Source organism: Talpa europaea (assembly GCF_964194135.1).
Source record: "Talpa europaea genome assembly, chromosome: 8".
Lineage (NCBI taxonomy): Eukaryota > Metazoa > Chordata > Mammalia > Eulipotyphla > Talpidae > Talpa > Talpa europaea.
Window position 1 is genome coordinate 109,282,759 of NC_140075.1, and position 17,587 is coordinate 109,300,345.

The 17,587-nt window shown below is 39.2% G+C and overlaps 1 protein-coding gene across 14 annotated transcripts in view; it reads right to left on the reverse strand.

Annotated features, from left to right (window-relative positions):
- Positions 1–17,587, reverse strand: part of NRXN3 (neurexin 3) — a gene marked incomplete at both ends in the record, with an annotated part of 1,501,492 nt that overhangs the window by 889,494 nt on the left and 594,411 nt on the right. The window lies entirely within an intron of this gene.

The window sequence follows — 17,587 nt, forward strand, 5'->3', positions numbered from 1 at the left end:
ATTCAACCTGATAATAATGTTAAGCTCATATCATGTTAGGTTAGGGGTAAATAATAAATAATATTAATAATATAATAATAACTAATAATAGCAGTCAACACCGAGTGGCACTCTGCTAAATGTTATTTATTTATTAATTTATAATCTTTATAACAACATTGAGAAACTGTCTCATATGTAAAAGAGACTGCTGGGGTCCAGAGTTTCCATGACTTGCTCAAGATCACACAACTAGTTAATGATTGAGCTAGAACTCAGAAAAACCCTATTTGACTTTATGTTTGTCTTCTCATTCCTAACCACATCAAACTAACTACAAAAGGCATGCTAATGTACCTTTGATTAACAAGAATATAGAATGGTAAACCAATAACATTTGAATAAAAGAGAGAATAAATAAGCTGTTTTTGTTTTATAATGATGTAGGATGACAGCATCTAGAATGAATAGGAAAGTACAGTGCCACAGATTCATGAGAACAGTAGATTGTCTTAATCAGAAATATAAACAGAAAAGTTAGCAATCACTCAGAACCATGAAGGTGAGCACCTGTGGAAATGTCTGTGAATTCAGCCTCAGCAAAATGTTTCAAGGGTTAGTAGGAGCTGAGGAGACAAGGGTGGGAATAAAAGGTCATGGCTCATATACCATAAGATATCCTGCTGTAGGTGGTTCCTAGCTACCTAAACTGATATTTTCTTTATACTATTTTTCATATTCCAAGAGCAAGGCTCAATTTGATTATTATTTAATATACAAAAACACCTGATTAATAAATGCTCTCTGATTATGAAAGGCAGTGAATGAGAGAAAGCAGAGGTGGGTCACAGGTGACACGTAACTCAAAGATTTGTATTAGGATACAAAAAAGGCTTTATGAGCAATTAAAAATCATTAGAACAACATTCTTAAAATCACACTGTCACGAGTAAATGGACTGAAGAAAAAATAAGTCCAGTTCTTATTTTAAAGGATGCATTAACATTACACAACATGTAAATAAAGGAAGCAAAAATTTTAACCATGGAACTATTCATCTGACTAACTCAACGATGCTTCACCATTGCTAATTGTGGGTCTGCTAGACTTAAGCAGCTGCTAGACTTAAGCGGCCTCTTCAGCCACCATTACGGTTACCTGCAGTTCTGCATTCCAATACAAAGGTCAGAACTGTCTAGTCACACTCATCTGAGCCAAACCTTGCAAGGTGCTTTTCATATCAATCAAGAGCAGAAAGCTTGATCACTCTGGGAAGGGTGTGCATCAAGAGGTATGACCGGGAACACCCAGGGGGCTGAGGACAGATGCATAAACTTACTCCCAACTCAAACATCATGAGATATGATCGGGAACACCCAGGGGGCTGAGGACCAATGTATGACAAGGGACCCCAGAAGCTGATCAGTGGAATGCCTTGTTGATAAGATTAGGACCGTGGCCTGGGGTCTGGTGTCTAGTTTTGATTACAACACTTGGTCATCAAGCTGATAAAATGGTCAGCAGACTCACGTCCCCCCAAGCCCTAGATGACATTCCTAAGTTTCACCCATACTTTTCTCCTTGTCCTCCTAATGCATGTAGCTGAAGCTCTATAATTATTCTATCAATAAAAACAGTCAGGATCTTGCTCTCAGTAGCATCCTGCCTTGTGCAGCCTGCTCCATGAGTCCCGTGTCTGTATCAGTGTGGTGTTGCACAATGCAACAACTAATCAAGCTTTTTTTACAGAAGGAGTATAATGGACTAATCTCCCCAACTAATAGGGGGTGGACTATACACTTTCCATGTACTAAAAAAAATCCTTCCCCCAGAAAATTATATCATTCAACAAATTCAGCAAAGATAACTTCAGCCTGAACTGAATTATTTAGACTATTGGATCTGGAATTAACAAATTTGGTTGGAGTAACAACTCTGTACTTCTTGAGTGTGTGATGTTAGGCAGCACACTTAACCTGCTTATTTATTTAAACCTCTCAGCTTAAATAAATGTGAAGTGAGTGTAACCCTAATAAATACAGAAACCGTGTGGTTCAATCTCATTCAAAAGTGCACCTCAATAACTAGCAAATATATTAGAAGTGATCATGCTGTTCACACATGTTTCTTTAAGGATCCTAAAGGTAATCCAAGGCACAGTCCAGATGAACACTCTTTGCCTTGTCTCCCCACCTCTTCTTTTCTTCCCTCACACTCTTAACCTGCTATGGTACCTTTATTTACACTGTGGAGGAAGCCCCATTCCATTTCCAGTCAGTATGCTTTTTGCTCTTTCCCACTTCACTCATTCACTCTCACACTCATTCATTCATTGCTTAGATTAACTTAGTCTCTCCTTCAGCGAGAAAGGATCTCCTCTCAGAAAACAAAGAAAGATGGGTGAGTTTGAGGAACGCATCTGTGAAAATACCTACAGTGATGTCTCCGTGTTGCAGTGCATGAGAATCACGAAGTTCATCTTGCAAGGGTTTTATGAAATTAAATACACAATATCTGTACATGTTCTTGCTTGTGAGCAGCACATATACATATGCTTAATGATATATACCCCTTATTATATAAAAGATGTAACTGATACTTTTGTGCCTTTGGATTCATTCTCCACCCTCCCTTGACTTCTGGAAGTTCACCTTTTTATGTTGCATCAAACCAGAGGCATTGGCAGGAATCCAGGGGAAAGTGGTTTCCTGCCTCCAGCCCCAGGATGGTGGCAAGAGCATGTCTCCACTGCGGTTTGCAGATCCTCCTGGGAAGCCCTCCCTAAGCACAGCTGCAACTCTCTCTTGGTTCTATTTACTCATCCCCTTCCCTTCTCCCTTCAGGCTTTGTGACGCTCACAGCTGGAAGGTGTTTTGTTACTCCATTATTACCCCTATAGGCATCCCTGGCCATAGATTTGTCCAGCCCTCACCACTGTCAATGGTCAACTCTCATCCTATTATCCCAATAGAGATGAGATCCCAGTTTTTCCACCAGGATCCTGATTAATCCAAAGGGAAAGGAGTTTGGGTGTGTCCCATGCATGAATTTCTTGACCTAACATGGAAACAAACATGGTGCGTAGGCATTCTAAGACTCATTTGGCCCCCTTTTAAAAATAAATGTGTATTGAGGTAAAATTATTTAACATTATCTAAGTTTCATGTGCACAGCATTATAATTCAACATCTGCATACACTACATAGCGATCAGCACCCCAGCCCTAGTTTGCAACATTACCACTCCACTGGCCCCTTCGCCTCTCCCACCAACTCTCCCAAGCCTCATTTGCTTGGGTCATTAACATCTGCAGCCCTGAGAAAAAGCAGTGGCAGAGGACAGGTGAGTGTAAGGGCGGGGCGGGGTTGAGAGGAGAGGAAGCATCATGGAGAATTAAGCTACCTTCAGGGGAATAATTTTTGCTTTTTAAAATGTGACATTCCAGCAGCACCCCATCTGCCCACCTGTGACTATGCAGGTGCTTCCTTTACCAACTCTCTCCTGCAGAGCAGCAGCTTCCTGTCTGCCTATGACCTGTACCTGCCAGGACTTCTCTTCACTGACCTCCCTCAGTGGACGCAGCTCTCCTCAATGCCACCCACTGGCCACCATGCAGGCCTGTCTTAGCAAAACTGTCCCTTTCGGGGCAGCTCTTCCTGCCTGCTTGTTTCTATGCAAGTGTCTTTTGCTATCCTACCCCTTTTCTAATAAACCTGCTCTTTAAATTAAAAAAAAGTGGCATTCCAGTGACTTCTCCTGCTTTACAGGTAAAAATAATCAACTAGTCTTGGTTTATACAACTGAAGACAGTCTTTCCTTCATTCAAAATCACCTACCTGTCAATATAATAGCTGAGAAAATAATTTTGTATCATTTTGGCTGGGTTCCATGTCAGCATAGAATTGCTTATGATTTTTCAATTAAAATGTTTGTCCAGGAATTTCATTAAACAATTGAGCCTTGTTATGTGGAAAGATTCTCTGAAGGTTACTTGTGCCCTCTGGACTTTTTAATAAATGAAGAAAAGTAAGTTTAAGTAACATAGCTATGGTTTTCAAAGCTCATTATCAAGGAAAGTAGATCAATGTACTTTTGTATATTTATTTTTAACTGACTAGGACATGCCCAATTACTTGTGATTATGAAAAATAATTTGAAGCAATTTTCACTCAGCAGCTATAAGAGCTTTTTTTAACCGGAAAAATGATTTGCCCTACCTACTCTCAATAGCCAAATTTAATCTTACTAATGAACAGTGACCAAATTGTTGGAATTAATAATAAATAGCAAAAGCAGTTTAGAATTGTTTATTGACCTCTTTTACAAAGAATGGTCTAAATGTTTAGTTTACCAAAGCAAGTTTTGTAGTTATTTCCTTGCTATTTCTTATTATTTATAAGTTGTAGGCTTTGTGGGGTGAACTTTTTTTAAAAAAAATTGTTTTTATTTACTTATGCATAGAAGAACTGAGGTGTAGACCAGAGGTATGGGGAGTAAGAGGATTCATCAGAAACAGAGTGGAATAACAAAAATTACTGCTATACAAAGCAGGAGCAGAGCAGGTGAATTCATTGAAATACACTGCTGAGGAGAGCAGCGGGCGAGACACAAGAGGTCTGATCTGCCATGTGGATTAGCTCCCTGGCTGGGGATCGAACTGTTGCCACAGTGGCTGGTGACAGCTTGATAGCACTGAGACTTTAACTCCTGTGCCACCAGGGAGGCCCTGAACTATTTCTTTTTTTGCCAACTGAATTCCTTGTGTTCACCACAGTCCCTGGCATGTGCAACATCCTTAACATATGTTTATTTATTAACAGAATGGATAAATAAAGGATGAATTAACTTTTTTATTAATTTCTAATCCTAAAGAATTTGGTCATCCTGTTGAAACAATAAAATTATAATTAAGTCTTTATTTGCCTTTACTATTTCTATATAACTCACAGAACTTAATACTGTATAGTCATAAAAATCATTTATTCATTAATCAAATATCTGTTGAGCACTCATAATAAGCAAAATACTGCATATATGGGGGACATTTAGATAAGGATATTTTCTTCTAAAGGTATGTAGCAGGAGTGAAATAACAAAAATTATTGCTGTACAAGGCAGGATGTTCTTTGAGTATCAGCTAAAAAAGGAGGTGGGAGGTCAGAGGAAGGAGAACAGACATCTGGTTGGAGGTTGGGGAAGCATAAAAAAGGCCTCAGAAAAGATGTGGCTTTTCTACTGGACCTTGAGAGAGTAATTGATTATGTACCTTCAGAGAATGTCAATAACTAATATGAATTTAGCACCACCAAGTTTGCGAATGAGCACTCCCTTTATATATATGCCCTCACCTGATCCGATCAGTATCCCAGCGGGATGGGCATCATTGCCTCAATTTTAGAGACCATTATTTGACTAAAGCTCTTTAAGAGATGTAAGATTACTCAGCTAGAAAGAAAGCAAATAAATAAATCTCACCTTCCAGGGAGTTCTAAAATAGATAGCACAAATTGTACTTGTAAACTTTGGGTTTGAACCAAATGTTCAGAATTTCAAGCAAAGAGAGATCTTTCAATTACATTCCATTGCCCTCTTGGGGAGGATCTTGATGTAGAAATATTCACAAATTGTATAGTAGACCAGTGAGAAAACAATGATTTACTGAGGTTTCATTGCAGCAGCAATAAGTATGGATTCTTACAACATAGCTCCCCTGCAGTGGCTGACAACAATAATAGCTAACATTTATTGAGTGCCTTTTATGTGGAATGTACTATGCACAGCCTTACATGCATGTTTTATTTAATTCTCACACTCACCCCATGTGGTAGATGTCTTCATAAACCTATCTGTACAAATAAGAAAGGCTAGGTTCAGAATAATTAATAACAGGTTGAGTCACAAGTTCTATAACTGACTACACCATAATTATTATTAACATCTCTTTGGTAGTGCAACCAAATCTTCAATTAAGAAGATACACAATTCACAGACATTTCTTAATAAATTTTACCAGGTAAGATGTGTTGTTACCTGGTATCTTGGACATGAATGGTATTGCTAAGTCTAAATATTCATCTACTTATTTCCATCTTGATTAATTTTTTTCTGCTGTATAAAATCACTATGCAAAATCTATGCTGTTAATCTAATTAGGAGATTTCAGTTACCAATGCAAGAGATAAATAAATCTACAGATATCTGAACTTCTACTGATTCACTAGAAAAGGAAATCTGCTTTTTCCTTGTATGCAATTAACTTATATGCAGTTTTACCTCCTCCGGTCCAGCTTATCTTCTTTATATTGAGTCTGACATTCACAATTTCAAATTAAGTCCATGGCACTGAGCTTCCAATTTGTTCCCCTTCTTTACCTTTGAAAACCTCACTCCTTAATAAAACCAAATATGCCAATTACTTTTTTTTTTTAAAGATACTTTTGCCATTTGGCATTTGAGCCTTTCACAAAGCTAGGCTTGGCTGATTTAATGTGAATTGGGTCAGAATCAGCCCTGTAGAAATAATGCATTCCTCTGTGCAGTAGAATGGAAATTAGCTTAGAGTGAAGAGTACTGAGCTGACTTATTTCAGAGTTAAGTCATTTGCCAGCTGTAAAAGCAGTGTCTATTCGGCCTCTCTACCTCAGTTTCCTCACCTGTAAAATAAGCCTGAGGGACTCATGTTTCTCTATTGTTCATGCATGATGTGGTAGCAGGAGAACTATGAGGTTTACATCTGAGGGGAGTAACCAATTGTACAAATATGAACAATGATGTATGAAAATTAAAAGGAAATTTAAAAGGAAATACATAAAATGCAAAGTTCTACATTCTAACGAATAAAAACTTCATGGATCTGTACTTTTGTTCATTCTTTCTGTAAATACTTATTGAATGCCTGCAATGTTGAAAAAACAGAGGTAAGTTCTTTAAAGAAAAATATAACTGGATTGATTGAAAGAGCATTTCTAGGAAAAATCTCACAGCATTTAAAATGAAGCACATTTTAAAATTATTTATTTAGCTCTTATATTGGGGAATGTTTAAAAATATGCTGAGAAATGGCATTCAAGTAGAGAATTTGTATCTTTAAAATGGAATCCTTAGCACAAAATGCCCAAGCAAGAGTGTCAAATATGTGATAATTTTTCATCTTAAAGTCTAAGGAAAAGAATGAATAATTGACTTCCAAAATATATCTTTATTAATAGCAATGTATGTTTTAAGTTTAAGAGCTACAGAACATTTTTTTTTGAAGTTGACAGAGTCTATAACACAAAGGCCACTTTATACTATATTCAAGAAACTACCATGCTGTTATTTTTGTCTTCAGAGCAAGCTGCTACTTTAGCAATTAGCAGTCCATAAAAATGTAGGCAATTGGCTTCCTCCAGACTAATTAGCAAGTTTGCTGTGTTCCTGTCCCAGCTGGTCATGTTACATCTTTTAACTTAGCTCAGGCCTAGTTGTTTTGCCAGTTCTAGAACCTTTTAAAGTTTCTCAGTAAAAACATGTTCAATCGTTTTTTCTGGGTCAGTTTCCCCAAAAGGATCAGATAAGCTTTTTCTCAATATGCCCAGAGTAGGCCTCCTCCCATAAGTGGCATCTTGTGTGGACCCAAAGTCCAGTTCTAGGCCCTGTAAACTTGGCCAAGTCTATGATCATTACCAAAGAATGCAGATTATCTGAGTTTGATGAAGAGGGATGGCAAAAAGTTGAGCTAAGCGGCTGTTAAGCAAAGTACTGGAGGTAAGCATGTTATTTTGCTATAGAACCCTGGAAAATACAGAAATGGGAGGTATCACATGTTTCTGGAAGCAGGAATGAATGTCTAAAGAACAGACCCATTGATGCCCTATTTATTGTGGCAAAACTCTGAATATACAGACATTCAGAGAATCTAACTGAAGAGAGTTTTGGATTTAGGGACCCAGGCTCACACTGTGCCAGGGGTGAGAAATCATAATGCAAATAGGATTGCATATAAATTTATTCACTAATCGGGCCTCCACTGGTGGCGCAGCAGTTGAGCACTGGGCTGCGAAGCTGCCTGCAGCCTCTGCAGCACCAGTTTGATCCCTGGCCACTGGCGAGGGTCCCACATGGCGCGACAGACCTCTCCTGTCTCGCCTGCTGCTCCCCTCAGCAGAGTATTTCATCAGTCTGCCTGTTCTGTTCCCCACTCTGGCTCAGGTGAATTCTCTCACCCTCCTGCGCTTCTGACTGTACCCAGTGCTTGAATAAATAAATAAATAAATCTTTAAAAAAAATTATTCACTAATCACTGAAACTGATCTGCCTACCCTTTCCTCCTCACTTTTGAAGGGACTACCCACCCACCTAGCCACACAAACACTCACATACAGAAAAAGTGACTTAGATGTGAGAAGCTGAATTACTGGGGAGACCAAATGACCTAGAGAAAAGAGCTACAGATAATGACAATGATAAAGTAGCTGGGTCCCCACATACTAATGCCCCAGTGGACTCACCAACTGATTTAAAAAAAAATGCTGCCCAAATTATACAGTCTTTGTGGACTTGTTAGTGTTACTATTATGTACATGAGAACAAACATCCAAAATTCACCAGACACTGTAGGACAGACAACCTCTGAGAGAAATATCAAAGACAAAGGCTAAGATAAATAGGGGGGGAAATGAAATAAAGAGACACAGTACAGAGAACACAAAAATAATTTTAAAGGACTCATGCTTAATATGTTAACAGAGGTAAAAGGTGTATCTATGAAAAAACATAACTGAATGCTATTAAAAAGAAAAACAGTGAAACGCAAAGACCCAGAAAATAAAATCTACATATATTTATGAATACTTATTAGCAGAGATTTATTCAACAGAAGACCTGGAAGATGAAACTGTGTACATTTAGAAAATTTTAAATGTCTAGAATAAACATTCATGTATAAAAAGTCAGTAAACAAGACCAAAAAAAAAAAAAGCTTCATAACCACATTATTAGAAATATGAAGGCAAAATCAGAAAAACAATAAAAAGAATTGGAAGTGATAGTTCTGAATTGTGGTAGGAGAGGGCTACATCAATATTTTTCTGTTTTATTATTTTCAAAATATGCTTTGCAGGAACACCTTTATATATTTCTGCATGGCAATTTTATTAAAAGAAACACAAAAATTTAACTTAAAAATGACAATAAAGATTTAGTGGAACCCAGTAATATATAACCTCAGCAGACAGTCAACAGATTATAAGCAAAGGGAAGGAGTTTTGTAGAGGCAAATTTCAGCTCCACATAGAGAACAGACCAGTGGAATTGTGATATATTAAGAAATATATAATTGGTCTTGGAGCCAGATTCCTGGCAAGGAACATCTAAAACTCAGAGTTTCCTGAGCAAAGGGGTGAGAGAGGCATCTTTTGTTTTTCATGATGGGTTATTTATAAAACCCCTCTGAGTTATGCTAATGAGGTGACTCCAGGCTGATGGGGGCTGGTTGTGACTGGAGAGTTGGAACTTTCAGCTTCATCCACTAACCTCTGGGAGGGAGGGGAGGCTGGGCATTGAATTAATGACCAATGGTCAAAGATTTAATTAATCCACCTAAGTGACAGAACCTCCATCAAAACCCTAAACAATGGGGTTCAGAGAAATAGGGGGGCAAAAATCAGCCACCCCATCATATGTCTTTTTGAAAAAAGGTTGATTTCATGGGAGGAATTCTGAAGGCTCAGTGGAGGTTGCTTTTGAAAAAAATAATTTTACATGTAAACTTCTGCAAGGGCTTTAACAGGGAAGACCTACTCTCCTTAGCCCTTTTCAATGGAGAAGACAGAACTTAAATCTGCATACATTTGTTTATTGTGTCTTCTCTGGCAACTTCCCTAACTGACCTTTCCTTTCTCCCCACAAAGTCCTTCTCTCTTAGCTAAGCTATTGAAGATGTTGTCTGAAGCCAAGTGGGTGAGTTACTCAGTCATGGTGCATCTCTCCCAGAGAGGTATGCATGCTATTAAACTTAAAAAAAAAAATTATCTTATCAATCTATGTAATGCTTGCTTGATTATTTGTCCAGCTAGAAGAAACCAGAGGGGGGATAGAATGATTTCCTTTTCACCCTGACAGAGAACTTCCAGGCTGGTGAACATATCCAGGTGCTGGGAGGGTGGTATACCTGGGGAGGATATAGAATTTCTGCATCCTTCCCCATACCCTGCTCTAAGTGACTCTACATCTGTATCCTTTATTATTTCCTATATAATAAATCATTAAATGTACATGTTTCCCTGAGTTTGTGAGCCATTATAGAAAATTATTGACCTTAATGCGGGGATGTAATCAGGGGTTTCTACCAACTAGCAACTACTGAGTTAGCAACTAGTTAGTAGACGTGCAGAATAACCTCAGAAGTTCAGATAACAACTTTGGGCTTGCAATAGCATCTGAAGTGGAGAGAGTAGGACAATCTTGTGAGACTGAGTCCTTAAGTGGAGAATTCTAAATTAACCCTGAGCATTCATGTTAGAAGTGAGTTAAAGCATAGGACACGTAGTTGGGGTCCGACAAGAACTGCAGAATTTCTTAATGTGGAAAAACCCACACATTTGGTGTTGAAGAGTAGAAAAACAGTTTTCCCTTTTAAGATCTAACAATTAAAAGGCTAAGACAATAAGCCGGGGGCATATCATTAGATTAAGTATGGACTAGACGTCCATAAACCCAAGCCAATTGGGCCTCCCCTGGTAGCACAGGCGGTTGAGCGCCACACTGTGAAGCTGTCTGCAGCCTCTGCAGCACAGGTTAGATCCTGGCCAGCCGGTGAGGGTCCCACATGGAGCAGCAGACCTTTCCTTCCTCAACCACTGCTCCCCTCAGCAGTGTATTTCCTCAGTCTGCCTGTTCTGTTCCCCACTCTGTCTCCGGTGAATCCTCTCACCCTTCCATGCATCTGGCCTGTACCCGTTTCTTGCATAAATAAATAAATAAATAAATAAACAAACAAACAAACAAATAAATAAATAAATCTTTAAAAAAATAAGAACCCTAGCCGATTATTTCTTTTCTTTTCTTTTTTTTTTTTTTAAAGATTTATTTATTTATTTTTCTATACAAGCACTGGGTACAGTCAGAAGTGTGGGAGGGCAAGAGAATTCACCAGAGCCAGAGCGGGGAGCAGAACAGGCAGAAGGACTGTTGCTGAGGGGAGCAGCAGGCGGCAGGAGAGGTCTGCGTGCCATGTGGGACCCTCGCCCGGTGGCCAGGGATCGAACCAGTGCTGCAGAGGCTGCGGGCAGCTTCGCAGCCCAGCGCCCAACTGCTGCGCCACCAGGGGATGCCCAAAAGTCAATTATTTCTAATGGAGAGGAAGATGAGACTTCCAATTCTCAAAATTCCTTAATTCCTATTGGGTGCATCTTATAGACAGAGATGCTTCTCTAATACTAAGTAATCAGAGTGTATAAATCAATGCACACAAATTTCACTGCATTAAATGATAGGACAGATTTTGAAACTAACAACTAGCACCTCAGGCAAATATTCAAACGTGTAAATTAAAGGTTTATATTAACCACGGGAGATTTTCCATGGTCGTAAGGAAAACAAGTATTTTAGAGGCATGAATAGGAAGACTTTGAATTTCACATTATGTCATTATTTAAAGAAAGATGATCATCTGGTCTGATATTTTAATTTTTTCCCATCTAAGGGTAGAGACATGATAAGATAAATGAGGTGTTTCCAAAAAACTTACAAAGGCTGTCCAGAGTTGGGTTAAAGGATGCAAAGGGAAAAAAATAAACTTCTCCCTGCCTAGATTCCAAAATTGTGTATTCATTTCCTTATTTAATTGTGCTACAAACACAAATAACCTAGATTCAAAATGGAGTCTGAGTTGTCAGAAAATGTACCTAAATCAGATGTAAGAAATACGTTAGGTCACTATACTTTTTAAATTGCTTCCAACCTCATGGATTCAGATAATTTTAGAAAACACAGTTCTGTGTAGTTCACCAGCCATTTAAAAGATAAAACATTTCTCCCAAAAGACATTTTGACAAGCAATTTCAAACTGGTACACATGTAGTGGAATCCTACCGCTAAGACATTCTGATCTTTTCTGGAACAAGGCAAGGCAAGTCAGAGAGAAGACAAGAGAGAAAACAAAAGCAATAGATTGAGATTTTCTGTTCACAACAAAAAGTCACCACCTCTGTGTTGCTCGGGACACCCACACCAACACCAAGTTTGGTCCCACTGTGACCCCAGTTAGACACTGAAGCTGAAGACTCCATCACCCTCTGCTGGATCAACTAGAAATTAAGTTTTTCCAGTTCATTTTTTTAAAGATATATTTATTTATGCATACAAGAACTGGGGTGTAGGCCAGAGGTCTGGGGAAGAGGGGTGAGAGGATTCACCAAAGAGAGTGGGGAATAGAACAGGCAGATCTACTGAAATACACTGCTGAGGCGAGCAGCGGGCGAGGCAGGAGAGGTCTGCTGAGCCTTGTAGGTTAGCTTCCTGGCAGGCCAGGGATTGAACTCATGCAGCAGTGGCTTGTGATAAATTGACAGCAGTGTGTCTTTAACCCCTGCACCACCCATTCTTAATCTTTCCTGATTTTCCATCTACCATCTCAATATGTACTACTTATTTGCCATCATTACAGTTTCTTCCTTCCCCAACTATCCTAGTCTTTCCAGTACTAAGAATTATATTCTTTCTTAAGTTCTATGATACCCTACTTGACAATATACATTTGTTAGAAGGCCACATAAATTGTTCTTTATATACCCTTTACCTTTACTTCTAGCCCTGCATTCTTCTATTTAACCATAAAAACTATTTTCCAAGGCATTCTAAAGTACTTGTGTGATGGGCAGAGTTCTGCGATCTTGTCTCCTAGTATATTTGTCCTTGCGTAATTGATTCCCTCCATTTAAGTGTAGGTTGAGCCTGGACTTTCTTCTAGAAAATAGAACATGGTAAATACCACTCCCAAGATAATATTAGGGAAAATGGCAAAGGTGAAAGAATTCTGCAAATATAATTATATTTCCCAGATAAAGACTTCAAGTTGATCACAGGCTGGGTGGGCCTGACTTGATCAGGTTATCCCTTTAAAGAGGCCCTAAAGCTTCCATGAAGGCAGAGACTTAAAGTAATAGAGACACTCTCTCATTGTTGTCTTTGAAGGAGCAAGTTGCTATGTATTTTAAAGTCACAAGGAATAAATTCAGCCAATAACCCGAGGAAGCTTGGAACTAGATATCCTCACCAAGCTCCACAGGAGAATTCAGTTCAATCAACAATGATTTCAGTCTTAAAATCAAGATGAGACAGGAGTAGAAAACCCAGCAAAGTTCACCTGGACTTAGGACCTATAGACAGTGTGAGGCAATACATGTCCTGAGCCACTAAATTTGCAGTAATTGGTTGTTGAGCCATTTGACTTTATACCTCCTTGTCATTTGACATTCGTTGTCTTAGCAACTACATCTTACCTATCCTCAGACTAACCAACATTTGTTAGACAACTACTATGTGCCAGGTATTGTGCTTAATGGAAAATACAAGGCTGACTTAAATGGGAAATGACAACTAATTACACAGCATAAACCCCATCATGAAGGGAGGCTGCAGAAGTAAGGAGAAAACAGACCACAGAGAAACATGACATTATTCTGCAAGCAGCAAGAAGCCCTTGAAGGGCTTCAAGTAAGGGGTGAAGGTACTCAGAGTAAGCTTCCCCAAGTTTCTCAGACATCTACTCAGGCATGCAGGTTAATTTAAGCTGAGGTCAACTGAGACCCTGGAGGTTAGGGAGATGTTCTTGTCACTCTCCTAATCAAAAAGCAAACTGCCACTTCTTTAATTACCTAGGAGAATAAAGAGTGGGGTATTATCTAGGTAAAGCATTATCTATAGAAACACCCTGTCTCAAAACCTACCTATATTTGCACAACAAACATGCTCACTCTCTTTCCTCTTGAAAAATCCTCATCCTCTCTCCTTGATACCTCTAGAATTTATAGTTATGTTAATTTTCCAGATATATTGCTGGAACACAAAGGAAATCATCTCATTGCCAAGTTATAGGTTGGAAAAGAATGAAACATGCATCAGGAAATTAATAAGAGAAAAAACTAAAAAGAAGTTTTATAATAACATGTAAACCTCTAGTTTACATAGGAACGACCCAGCATGACTAACTTGCTCACCTGGCTTCAGGCACCATCTTACACAGCTTAGCTAAGACAGAAGGACTTTGGGGGTACAGGAAAGAAATGGGAAGTCAGTTAGAGAGGTTATCAGGAAAGACATAGTAGACAAAAGTATGCAGATTTAAGTTCTGTCTTCTCCAGTAAAAAAAAAATTTAAAAAAAAGATAAAGAGATTAGGTCTCCTCTGTACTGCACCTTACAAAATACCACCACCAGCTTTCAGAGTCTCGCCCATAAAATCAGCCTTTTGCCACAAAGTCATATTTTGGGATGACAGAGTTTTGCTCTCTTAAAATATATAATTAAATTTGTTCTCTTCCTCCTACTAATGTGTTTTTTTTGTGTGTTTTTTGTTTTTTGTTTTTTTTTTTTTTTGCTTGACCAGAAGAAACTCAGAGAGGCAGGGGGAAATCTTGCCCGTGTCCCTGCATGGGAGATGTAATAAGATTTAAGATTTCAAATAGTCTGGATAATGATTTTGAGGATGACATGCTTACAAATGGGAATACCAATTAAACCAACATAATCAAAAAAGAGATTATGAGAATGCCACCTAGGTCAGTAATGGGTAAAAAGAGAAGAACAAGGAGCAGAGACATGATTAGAAGTAAAGGTGACAGTTAAAAGGTTTGATTGGAATGTACAGGAGAGATAATTGCCAGGGGTAATTCTGAGTTTTTTGGCTTGGGTTTGGTGTTCAAGTGTCCCTTGCACAAAGTTTTCCCTGCCTGCCACCCACTCCCAGTTCTGCTCATCTATATTCTTCTTGCTATGTATTTCACGTATTACAATGATTCACCCCTCCATTTATTTTTTTTTTCTTTAGAAAGATATTTTTAATTAATTAATTTATTTATACAAGCACTGGGTACAGTCAGAAGCATGGGAGGGTGAGAGAATTCACCAGAGCCAGAGGGGAGAGCAGAGCAGGCAGACTGATGAAGTACACTGCTGAGGGGAGCAGTGGGCGGCAGGAGAGGTCTGCGCGCCATGTGGGACACTTGCCCAGCGGCCAGGGATTGAACTGGCGCTGCAGAGGATACGGGCAGCTTAGCAGCCCAGCGCTCAACTGCTGTGCCACCAGGCCCCCCTCCATTTATTTTCTTCCTTAAAACCTGATTTGTTACAAGTCAAGCAAGACTTGTAGGACTCCTGTAACTAAATCTGGCTCTGATTGCCCTAAATGCAAGCTATTCGACAGAATTCCATTATGATGTCAGTATTTGAAGAATGTAGATGCCGTTCATTTGCAGAGCTATGTCTCAGACAGTACTGTGACTTTGATGGAAAGAAAATATTAATGCCTTCTAGGCATGCATTTTAAAACATGGTTTGGCTGTACTATCACTAATTTGTATGATTTCTTACTGAGCGTTATCCCCTAGCAGAGTTGTAATGATAAGATCACGTAAAGCCATCAACATTACTTTTAGGTAATCCAAGAACTGGAGAAGTTCCTTCTTTAGAGGACAGGAGTGACAGCAGTGGAGGGTAATAAGAAAATATTATTTACCAAGATAGTATCAGTTGGTTTGCAGGGATCGGAATTTGTCCTAATCGTTTTAGGATTTTTAGTTTTGTCTATGAAGAATAGACATGCCCCCAAAGTGTTCAGATAGTCCTCTCCCAAGATGTCCTAAATAGGTTCTCCAAGACCTTGGCAAAGGGATAATTTTAAGCTAAGGTCAATCAAGGTCTGGAGGCTTCAAGAGAAACTGTTATCACTTTCTTAAGTACCTAGAAGAATGAATTGGGGGAGATCACCCAGATTTAGGGTTATCTCCAGAACTAATCTACCTGTGGGAGAAACCTAGCTTTATGGCAGGGAAAATATCTAGATGCTAGTTAGAGTATGTGGTTTTTGTCATATAAGTCATGCTAACCCTTCCTTCCAGCCTCAGGCCCCATACCATTCATGAATATAAATATACTCACGTTTTCCTATTTATTCTAGAATTTACTACCATGAAGATTCCCTATATGTATGTAATTGCATGTAAACTTTTCCTCCTATTAATTTGCTGATATTAATTTTATTTCTCAACTAACTTGGAAGAACCTAGAGGTGTTCTTCCTAGAGGTGAATTTTCTCTTTACCCCTAGAGCTAGTTAAATAAAAACTAAATCAGGACTGTGACCACTTGACTAGTAAGAATTTCTGGACTTGCCTATGTATATTAGATAGGTGTTCATTTTTAGAAAGATAATTTAAGATAATGGTAAAAATAATGACTGTTACTGTGACTGGGTGGTACTCAGAAAAGGGAAAAGTTCCAGGTTCCCTGCCCCACCCAAGGGAGGGTAGAGCTGAGTGGGGAGGCGAAGAAGCTGGAGAGGAGAGACTGAGGAAGAAAGTGGGATGGAGAGCAAGAAGGAGACCTGAAGGAGGCTCATGGAGCAGAGAGATGTGAATAAACTACACTTGCCTTTTGGTCGTGGACTGGGTGACACAGATGTGGTTGAGAGACCCGTGGGGAGGTGACAATGACAATTTTTTTCTTGGTTTTGATTTTGCTCTTTTCCTTTCAGACTTGTCTGACTGTTTCTGACCCTTTTCTATGGGTCCCTGCAAGAAAGTGCTTTAGACTTGTGGCAGGTTTTCAGGCCTTGCTCTGGGCCAATCCCGTTTGGGTGGACTTTTACCCACGAGGGGACAGGTAACTTTGAGTGTTTGATTTAGAAACTATAATCTTTGTCTTTTCTGTATTGTTCTTTAATTGTAGTAAAGTTCCTTTCCATTAAAGGTCTTATATGTTTTGTGTTGATGTGGCGGATGGCAGAACCTCTTTAGAGAAGGCAGATTTGGGGGTTCTGGGGTGCCCTCTTTTCCTACCCTGTAACATTACTAAAAAATAATTTTCTGCAGAAGCAAACATTGTATTGTTACAGAGACATCTCTCCTCGGTCACAAGCTAAAAGTATTACACTCAAAGTACAGGAGTGAGAAGGGGGACAGAATTGGCCAACCCAAAATATGATTCTTTGCCACAAAGATTATCTTAGCTGATTATTTTTTAAGAAACAGCACTTTTAGGGGAAGTACTAAAATCCAAGTAGAAGTTACCTTTATGTAAGGACATTTACATTTATAAGAAAAATCTCCAGGGCCTCCCCGGTGGCGCAGCGGTTGAGGGCTGGGTTGTGAATCTGCCCGCAGCTTCTGAAACGCCGGTTCGATCCCAAGCCAGTGGGTGAAGTCCCACATGGTGCGCAGACCTCTCCTGCCACCCACTGCTCCCCTCAGCAGTGTACTTCATCAGTCTGCCTGCTCTGCTCTCCACTCTGCCTCTGGTGAATTCTTTCACCACCACCCCCCACCTCGCGCTTCTGACTGTACCCAGTGTATATAAATAAATACAATAAAATCTTTTTTAAAAAAAGGCAAAATCTCCATTGGTAAGAGTGTT